Source organism: Oryctolagus cuniculus, chromosome X (assembly GCF_051225735.1).
Source record: "Oryctolagus cuniculus isolate XC-2025 breed Fujian yellow rabbit chromosome X, ASM5122573v1, whole genome shotgun sequence".
Taxonomy (NCBI): Eukaryota; Metazoa; Chordata; class Mammalia; order Lagomorpha; family Leporidae; genus Oryctolagus; species Oryctolagus cuniculus.
In genome coordinates, this window is record NC_142888.1 from 39824335 (window position 1) to 39835443 (window position 11109).

Here is an 11109-nt window from a genome sequence, read left to right on the forward strand (position 1 = left end):
ATGACCATAAGATTCCCAGAGATGTGGCAATGTAAGAGCAGGCTGAAAAAAGGAAGAGATTCTAAAATAGGAGAAATTTACACTGGACATGTAACAGCAAATTCTGATAATAACATGTCACACATTATAGGAATTTCTATTAGCTATAGTACAGTTGGAAAAAGATGGAAGGAAATCACTAAGAAGAAATACTTAATTGCCCTTAGTGACAAAAGTGGATAGTGTCTCAGTAAACAAATAAAGAAATTCCTCCAGAGCAAGCAAGGGGCTTCCCTAATTTGCAAGATGAAACAAAATTATGCGATAGATGAGAACTCTACCACTTGGTAACTTTCTGTTGTAGTAGTTGAATATCAATAGAGATTGTGGCTTTAGAGTTGAAAGAGCAATCAAAATTATGTCAAACCAAAAACTTGCTTAACTGTTAATAAAAGCCATATAACAGTTGGAAATAAGGCAAGGGAAGACGACATTTCCTTTTTTTAAAAGATTTATTTATTTATATGAGAGGCAAAGTTACAGAGAGGGAGAGAGAGAGAGAGAGAGAAACAGCGAGATAGGATCACTGGTTCATTCTCCAAATGGCTGCAACAGCTGGAAGTGGGCTGATCCGAATCCAGGAGCCAGGATCTTCTTTCAGATCTCCAAGACTTAGGGCATCCTCCACTGCTTTCCCAGGCCTTAGCAGAGGGCTGGATCGGAAGTGGAGCAGCCCATATGGAATGCCAACACTGAAGGTGGAAGCTTTACCAGCTATGCCACAGATCCAGCCCCTGAATCTTTATTCTAATGCTCTTTGTTAGAGAGGCCTGAAATCATAACACACCAAATAGAAACCAATGTATTCTCTTAATAACTAATATAAAAGTTCCTTTGAGAGTCGTTTAGGAAAATTCTCTCAATGTGTTTACTGTAGTAGACATAGTCCCATGGCCAGAGGGGTATAAACAGAGTAAAGTTTACTTAATAAAAGCATGATTCTTTTTATATACAAAATCTATAAAGAGCTTAAGGAACTTAACAACAACAAAACAAACAATTCAGTTAAGAAAAGGGCAAAAAAACTTGAAAAGGTATTTTTCAAGAGAGGAAATTAAAATGGCCAACAGACAATTGAGAAAATGCTCAGGATCACTAGCCATCAGGGAAATGCAAATCAAAAGCACAATGAGGTTTCACCTCATTCCAGTTAGAATGTCTCTCATATAGAAATTAACAAATTACAAATGTGGGTAAAGATATGGGGAAAAAGGTACCCTGGTAGGAATGTAAACTGGTGCAACCACTGTGGAAGTCAGTATGATGATACCTCAGAAATCTGAATATAAACCTACCACATGATCCAGCCATCCCAATACTGGGAATTTACCCTAACTGAAACAAATCAGCATCTGAAAGAGTTCTCTATACCCCTATTTTTGTTTCAGCACAATTCATAATAGCTAAGATATGGAATCAACCCAGCTATTAACAGTTGACTGGATAAAGAAATTATGGTATATATACACTATGGAGTACTACTTAGCTGTAAAAAAAATGAAATCTTGTCTTTTGCAACAAGATGGACACAACTGGAAACCATTATGCTAGCGAAGTAAAACAGTCCCAAAAATACAGATACCATATTTTTTCCCTGAGCTGAGGTAACTAATAGCATACCTGAAACGTAATGTATTGGAGTGAAATAGACATTTTGAGATTTGATGATTCTTTACAGCCCTGTCTCTTCCATTGAGGAATGATTTTTTTTTTCTTCATACTATTTGTTGAATTATTTTGCTTAGTGTAGGGTTAACTATATGCTCATTAAGTAAACTGAAAATAGATCTTTGTAATAATTAAGAGTGGGAATTTGAGAGGGAGGTGGAGGAAAGTTTGGAGCATGGGCAGGAGGGAGGGTAGAGGAGAAGTGTCACTATGTTCCTAAATCTGTATATATGAAATACATGAAAATTCTATAATTTAAATATTTTTTAAAAAGATAACATTTGAGGCATATGTATCGAATATCAAAGTGCCTGTATTGGAGTCCTGGCTCCTTTCCCAATTCCAGCTATTTGTTAATGCCCACCCCAGGAGGCAGCAGATTATGGTTCAAATAGTGTGTTCCCTGACACCTGTGTAGGATACCTGGATTGAGATTCTAGCTTCTGACTTTGGCCTAGCCTAACCTTGGTTTTTGTGGGCATTTAAGAGTAACCCAGTGGATGGGAGATCTCTCTTCTTTCCCTTTCAAATTAAATAAAAATAAATTTTTAAAATGTTTTAAAAAATCAAGATGGTAAATATTTTGAAAAATAATTTTAAAAGGCCATTCCATTCACAATAGCAGTAAGAATCATAAAATACTTAAGAATAAACTTAACTGGGGCTGGCACTGTGGCGCAGCGGGTTAACGCCCTGACCTGAAGTGCCGGCATCCCATATTCCCATATGTTCTAGTCCTGGCTGCTCCTCTTTCAATCCATCTCTCTGCTATGGCCTGGAAAATCAGTAGAAGATGGCCCAAGTCCTTGGGCCCCTGCACCTGCATGGCTTCAGATTGGTACAGCTTCAGCCGTTGAGACCATCTGGGGAGTGCGGAGGGAAGACCTCTCTCTCTCCCTGCCTCTCTTCTCTCTGTGTAACTCTGACTTTCAAATAAATCAATAAATCTTAAAAAAAAAAAAAAGAATAAACTTAACCAAGGAGAGAAAAACTTGTACACTTAAAGTTATAAAATATTGCTGAAACAAAGTAAAGACACAAACAAATGAAAGATACCTTATGTTCATGTCTTGGGAAACATAAAACTGTTAAGAGGTCAGTGCTACCAAAAGTGATTTACAGATTCAATGCAGTCCCCACGTATATAACTTTTTAGAAAAACGGTGCTATTTTTTGCAGAAATTTTAAAAAATCTGTTCTAAAATTCAAATCAGATTTCAAAGGACTGTGAATAACCAAAACAATCTTGACCGCTTGAGTGACATAAGCCAGAAACGGGAAGATAAAATACCACATGTTCTCTCTTATATGTAGGATTTGAATTTTTAAAAAATAAATAAATAAATAAGAATGAAAAAGAAACACCTATGCATATCAAATTTGCTGCAAATGCATTATTTTGTCCAATTTTGATTTAAATATTTGTCAAATTAATAGGATTATATATTACTGTAGTTTTAATGATTGTGTGACTATTTTGAAATATATATGAATAAAGTTGAGCATCTTTTCATTCGATTGTTGTTTATAGCCCTTGTCTTTTTTCCTGCTCAAACTATGGACTTCTTACATTTTATTTGTTGAACTCTTTTTAAAAATATATTTATTTTATTTGAAATGCATAGTTACAGAGAGGTAGATGCAGAGAGAAAGGAAGAGGGCTTCCATCCTCTGGTTCACCCCTCAAATGGTCGCAATAGCCAGAGCAGGGCCAACCTGAAGTCAGGCACCAGGAACTTCTTCCAGGTCTCCCACGCAGGTGCAGGGGCCTAAGAACTTGGACCATCTTCCACTGCTTTCCCAGGCCACAGAAGAGAGTTCAATGGGAAGTGGAGGATCTGGCACTTGAGCCAGGACTTGAATTGGAGTCCACATGGGATGCCGGCACTGCTACACCACAGCACGGGCCCCTATTGGACTCTTTATTCAAATGGAACATTGAGCCTTTGGCCATAATGTAAATTAAAAATATGTTATCTAAAAAATAATAAATAAAATATTTAGTTAAAAAAAATTACATAGTTCTTAAAAAAAAAAAGGTATTTGGAAGAGGTCAAAGTTAGAGATCTCAGGGCGGGTGCTGTGGCTTAGCTGGTAAAGCTGCAAGCTCCAGTGCTGATATCTCATATGGGCGGAGGCTCAAGTCCCAGCTGCTCCACCCCCAACCCAGCTCTCTGCTATGGCCTGGGAAAGCAGTGGAAGATGGCCCAAGTCCTTCAGCCCCTGAGCCCATGTGGGAAACCTGGAAGAAGCTCCTGGCTCCTGGCTTCAGATCAGCCCAACTCCAACCTTTATGGTCATTTGGGGAGTGAACCAGTCAATGGAAGAGCGCTCTCTCTCTCTCTCTCTCTCTCTCTCTGCCTCTGCCTCTTTGCAACTCTGCCTTTCAAATAAATAAATAAATATTTTTAAGAAAAGTTAGAGGTCTCTACTTCCTGATTTCAAAGCTTATTACTGGGCTGGCATTGAGACATAGGAGATAAAGCTGCTGCCTGCAGCACCAGCATCCCATATGGGCACTGGTTCATGTCCCGGCTACTCCACTTCCAATCCAGCTCCCTGCTAATGAGCGTGGAAAAACAGCAGAGGATGATGCTAGTACTTGGGCCCCTACATTCACGTGAGACACTCAGAAGAAGCTCCTGGCTCCTGGCTTTGGCCAGTTGCTGTCATTTGGGGAATGAACCAGCAGATGAAAGATTTTCTCTCCCTCTCCCTCTCCCTCTCCCTTTCCCTCTCTCCCCTCCCTCTCCCTCTCCCCTCTCCCTCTCCCTCTCCCTTCCCCCCCTTCCTCCCCCCCCCTTGGTGTGTGTGTGTCCCTGTATCTCTGTAAGTCTTTCAAATAAATAAATAAAACCTTAAAAAGATAAAAGCTTATTTTGTAGGAGCTGGCATTGTGGCCCAGAAAGTTAACCCACTGCCTGTAACTCTGGAATCCCCTATAAGGATCAGTTCAAGTCCTGGCTGCTTCACTTCTAATCCAGCTCCATGCTAATATGCCTGGGAAAACAGCAGAAGATGGACCAAGTGAATGGGCACCTGCTACTCATGTGGGAGACACAGATAAAGCTCCTGGTCCTGATTTTGACCTGGACCAGCCCCAGCCACTCTGGTCATTTGGGATGTGAACCAGCAGATGGAAGCTCTTTGTTCCTTTCAGTTGTAATTCTGCTGTCCAAATAAATAAATATTTTTTAAAAATGCTTATTACAAGGATATAATAACCAAAAAATTAAAATAGTACCATACTGACATAAAGACCAATATTCACATGAATGAAATAGAGGACACAGAAATAAACACTTGCCCATATGGGCAAATGATTTTTGGCAAGTGTGACAAGACCACTCAATGGGGATAGAAAGGTTTATACCAACTGTATTGAGAAAACTGGATTTCAGCAGGCAAAAATGAAACTGGACTTGTATTTTACACCACATAAAAACATTAACAAACTCAATGGATCAAACAAATCTAAACCAGTTCAAGTTCTGGATGCTCCAATTATGATCCAGCTCCCTGATAAATGCGCCTGGGAAAGCAGTGGAAGATGGCCCAAGTCCTGGGGACCCTGCACTTACATGGGAGACCCCGATGAAGCTCCTGGCTCCTGGCTTCAGCCAGGCCCAGCCCTGTTTCAGCCACTTGGGGAGTAAATCAGTGGATGGATTCTCTCTCTCTCTCTCTCTCTCTCTCTCTCTGCCTCTGTCACAATGTCTTTTTTGAGGGCTGGGCATCGGCTCTGTGAACTTTGGACCTGAGGGCTCCTTCAATACTCCCAGCTTCCATGGGGGCTCAGGTGGCCACAGCATTTCTGTGTACTCTGCTTACTTCATGTCCTCATTATCCTTCAGGGATGACCGTGGCAGTGCAGGCACCTTGGCTGGGTCTGACAGGTTGCTTGCTGGTAATGAGAAGATTGATCACTATGCACAACTTCAATGACTGCCTGGCCTCCTGCCTGTACAAGGTGAGTGCCCAGGAGCATGTCAACACTGAGCTGTAGGTGAACATTCATGACTAGTACCCAAAGCTGATATCTGGGCACTCCAGAGTACACAGACACTACTTCAAGGATATTGAGGACATGCAGGACATGATTCTTGGTGCCACGATTGAGAACTCCTGAACGCCCTGTATATAGCTTTGAATAACGTCTGAACCAAGATTGAGATGGAGCAAGCCCTGCATTTGAGCATGAAGGCCGATATCACTGGCCTGCGCTGGGTATTGGATGAACTGACTCTGCCTTGGACTGACTTGAAGATGCAGATTGAAGAGCTGAAGGAGGAGCTGACCTTCCACAAAAGGAGCAACGGTGAGTAAATCACCGCCCTAAGGGGCCAGGTGGGTGCCCAGGTCAATGTGGAGATGGGTTCTGCTTCAGATATTGACCTAATGAAGATCCTGAGTAAATGAGAATATAATATGAGGTCATGACTGAGAAGAACCAGAAGGATGCCAAAGCCTGGTTCACCAGCCAGCCAAAGGAGTTGAATTGAGAGGTGGCTGGCCACACAGAGCAATTCCAAATAAGCAGGTCCAATGTCAGTTACCTGCCTTGTTCCCTCCAGAGTCTTAAGATGGAGCTGTAGTTGTAGCTCAGCATGAGAGCAAGCCTATAAGGCACCCTGGCAGAGACAGAGGCCCACTTCATGGCATAGCTGGGGCAGATCTAGGCGCTGATCAGCAGTATGGAAGCCCAGCTGAGGGATGGGCATATTAACCCTGAGTAGCAGAACCAGGAGTACCAGCAGCTCATGGACTTCAAGTGCTGCTGAAGCAGGAGATTGCCACCTACTGGAGGGCCAGGATGCCCGCTATAATAACCTGCCTAGCTCCAAGGTCCTCTGAGTTGGCAGACTCCTGAATTCTGGCCTTCTGCTTAGAGAATCCCCTAGGTAAGGGCATTGGGAGGGGAGGGACATTTACCCTGGGCTCTTCCCCTGACTTGCCAATAATAGATATAGAGTTTCAGTTTATACAAGATCAAGAGTTCTGAATATTGGCTGCAAAATAATGTGCACTATGCACTTAAAAACAATTACGATGGAGCAAGAGTGTTTGTGCCTTCTTCTCACATTTGAGGACCTGAGTTTGATTACTGTCTCTGGCTCCTAATCCCAGGTTCTTGCTAATGTAGACCATGGAGACAGAGGTAAATTTCAAAAGGTTTTTTAAACATAATTTAAAATAAAATAAATAAAAAGGAATTGCCAACTGATACATGGTAAAGCATCATGAGTCAAAAATACTATGCTTAAACCAAAGGCATAAGACAACATATTGTATGATTAGAATTATATGAAATCTCCAGTATGGACAAATCCATAGAGACAGTGTAGTAGTGGTGGTCAGGGATGAGGGGGCCAGGGGGTATTGTGAATTATTTCCAGGTACATAGTTTCTTTTTGAAATGATGGAAATATTCTGTGATTAAACAGTGGTGGTGGATCAACAACTTAGTAAATATACTTAAGACATTTAATTGTACATTATAAAAGATGAATTTTTATTATAATTAATTAATTTTCAACAAAAATTTTTGAAATAGCCTATGTCCACAAATACCCATCTTCTGAAAACTAAACAAAAATTATGGTATTCAGGCACTAGGATTGAATGCAGATATTAAAAATATTTTAAAAAGGAGTTGGTGCTGTTGTGTAACTAGTAAAGCCACTGACACTCCCATCTAATACAGGTACTGGTTCAACTCCCCTCCCTGCTAACATGCCTGGGAAAAGCAGCTGAAGATGGCCTAAATGCTTGGGCCCCTACACCCATGTGGGAGACCTGGAAGAAGCTCTTGGCTCTTGGTTTCGGTTTGGCCTAGTCCTGGCCATTGTGGTCATTTGGTGAGTGAACCAGCAAACAGAAGATACCTCTGTGTGTGTGTGTGTGTGTGTGTTCCTCTCAATTTTGTAACTCTGCCTTTCAAATAAATAAATATTTTTAAAGAGATTAAGAAGTGGGAAGACAGAATGAATTATATGGAGAAAACTGCTAAATGATTTCATTAAGTCAAAAAACAACAAAGACTGGTTTCTCTTTTCATGAGAGTGCTAAAGTAACACCGTAGTTCTTATCTTTATATTGGTAGCTAAAAATTATGAACATAGATGCCTTTTGTATTTACAAATGGGAAAGGAACATTCCTGGATTTGAGATGAAAAACTGATTTCCAAAAGAAATAAAAACAAATCAGCTAATTTCCTAATTAAAAAATAAATAAACACAGGTTACTATCACTCAGAAATGAGTTTTGTTCTGTTCTCTGTTTTCATCCTTTGAGCACTGTACATTATAAAAGAAATGCAGATCTATAGCACTTTGCAAATCTGGCTTGACAGTCCAAGCTAAGAGTGCTCTCTTCTGGTTATATGATTCACATTCAGCTGGTTCACTGATGGAAAAAAGCTTAGGGGATGGGCATTATGGTACAAAGGGTTAAGTCACAGCTTAGGACACCAATTTCCAATATTGGAGTGCTGGTTTGAGACCAGTTATTCCTCTTTCAGTGCAGATCCCTGCTAATGCACTTGAGAGGCAGTAATGCACTTAGGAGACAGCAGATGACTGCCCAAGTACTTGGGTTCTTGCCACTCTGGAGAATCAGATGAGGTTAAGTAATAACTCTTTTTTAGGGGAAAAAAGCTTAATTTGGAGAAGATGACTGAGAAAAAAATATTTGGAAACCTGGAAGGATTTTTTTTGCTGCTAATAATGACAATTTATTTATTTATTTATTTATTTGTGCTAGTAGTGCACAATATTATATTAACACACAGCAAAATAATATTAAAGGGAAATTATCATTTACTACTTACTTAAAACACACAGATGCTGGAAAAATAAATTAGCATGCACAGGACCATCAAATCCATTGTTTTTCAGAAGAGATACAGCCTCCTTTCAAATTTAACAAGAATAAATAAGGGCTGGCACTGTGGCACAGTGGGTTAAGCCTCCTCCTGTGATGCTAGCATCCCATATGGGCGCCAGGTTGGAGTTTTGGCTGTTCCTCTTCCAATCCAGCTCTCTGCTATGGCTTAGGAAAGCAGTAGAAGATGACCCAAGCACTTGGACCCCTGTACTCGCATGGAAGACCAGAGGAAGCTCCTGACTCCTGGCTTCAGATTTGCCCAGCTCCGGCCGTTGCGGCCATTTGGAGAGTGAAACAGCAGATAGTAGATCTCTGTCTCTCCCTCTGTCTGTAACTCTGCCTCTCAAATAAATAAATAAGTAAATCTTTAAAAAATAAGAAGCATACAAAAATATAGTTGTGAGTATATTAGTGGTTTCCAGGGATCTAATGGGGAGGAGGAAATGCAGTTTTATTTAATAGTTACTAAAAAGTTCTGATGGTTGGTTTTACAACAATATGCTTATATTTAACACTCTGATAATACTTAAAAGTGATTAAGATGTTACTTTACAATTTATACTGTGAATATTTTCCAGAAATAAAAATAAATCGAGTTGTAGTATTAACAGTCTAGGTTGACAGCAGCAGTTCTAAGTTGAGGCTGTTTTCACCTGAAGTCAGATGTTTACCATAAGTCAAACCAACCTGTAGTTGATAAAATTTTAGTTCCCATCACTTTATCAAAATTAACATGTATTTCTCTTAATTTATTGAACAATAAATTTCAAATATTACTATCAATGTCTTTAATCTTGCAGATTTAGAGACCTACATAAAAATAAAGTGAAAATGTTATTTCATTTACTTTTAGAAATAACAAAATATTAAATAAAGACTTCAATGTTTGACTTGTTTAACTGAAGGAAGGGCATAACATTCACTGAGATGTAGAAGACAAGGTAAGAAGTAAGTTTGGAGGATTAGGGATAGATCAAAGTTTCTCAACTAGGGATTCTCCCCTCCCCTAGGAACATTTGGCAATGTTGTAAAATGTTTTGGAGTATAACACCTGGTGGGGCATATGGGGAGTACTACTGTCAAACATTCTACAATGCACAGGGTAGGCCACCACCACAAAGAATGATGTGTCTTCAAATGCCAATAGTGCGGAGATTGAGCAACCCTGGGTTTCCAGCTCTCTTTCTTGGCTTTAGCCACTTTTTCTCAGGAAGCCCTTTGCAGCAGGCTTCTTTTCTAAGTACTCAATATTCTGTTTTTTAATTCATTTCTCCTTTCTCTGTATTTTCTTTTGGAAATATCATCCATGCACACAACTTCAACTATCACCTCTGTGTGATGTCTAGTCCCAACTGCCTTTTTAGCCTTAAAGCTTTGTTTTAAAGCTACTGTTGCACTTGAATTTCCCATCTTTATTGGTAGCATCTGGTACAAAACTACATTGTCTTTTTTCCTCCCAAACCTTTACTAAGTACCTAATTTGTGTAAAGGGCTGTGCTGGATACTCAGAAGTGGAGAGGAGGGGTAGTTATGGTAGGAAATGCCTCAAATGTATTATCCTTGATTAATGGTGACAGTTTTGCAGGAAAGAAATTATTATGCCCTGGAAACCAAAGTTCCAAGAATTTACTTAAGGATCCCAAAGCCTGAGTTACCAAAACTGATTACAAGCTAGTTGTACTTTGACACTATTGAACTTCCCCCCATTAAAAAATATTGAGAGTAGTACTGGAGAAAGTGTGACCTGGTTTTTCCATAGTCAAAAGGGGATAGATATGAAGGCTATTGGAGAGACTAAGGTCTAAGAAGTTCCAAAAGCCTTTTCTTCTGAGATACCAGGTACCTTCTTCTGGCTATTTACCATATATTATAGAATATAACATATCAGCAACAGCAAAATGAGTCATTATTTCCCACTGCTGTAAGAAAGAAAAAAAAAAGATGAAAAAGTCTAGAGTACTACTGTCAGGTTTAACAGACTTCCTTGATGTTGAAATGTGAAAAAATCAGTATATAGTAAGCCTTCAAAAATCACCAACTTGCTAAAATATAAAAACAGTGACCTTAGATTCTATGACATACGGTGAATTATTTTTCCCATTCAATTTCTGTAGCCAGTATGCTTGTTTGCAGCCTAGTCAAGTTACATGTTTTTATATTGCTTTTTAAACAGTCGTAGGTAAGCTCGTGCTTCTAATGTGAGTCTGCATCAAGACTGTAAAGCTCTTAAATAATTTTGTGGTTTCTATCTCCCATTACACCTTCCCCACATAAGCCATGCAATTTACCAGTTAGAGGTAAACTTGAATTTCTTGCATAAGTTATATAAAACCCTCCAGAGGTTTGGTTAGACTTGAGGGGGCAGGGTGCATCAAATTAAACATATGCATCGTTTTCTAAGACATATCCTTGTAGAAACGTTAAAATGGGGTGGGGAGCGAGGGGTGGAGGCGGAGAGGGGATATACGTCTCAGGATACAGGAAATACGGTAAGAGCGAAAGCGGGAGGAAGCTCT

At 39.8% G+C, this 11109-nt stretch overlaps 1 pseudogene; it reads left to right on the forward strand.

Moving 5' to 3' along the window:
- On the forward strand, positions 1 to 6561 carry LOC108178686 (keratin, type I cytoskeletal 19 pseudogene; annotated as a pseudogene).
- The last annotated feature ends 4548 nt before the right edge of the window (positions 6562 to 11109 follow it).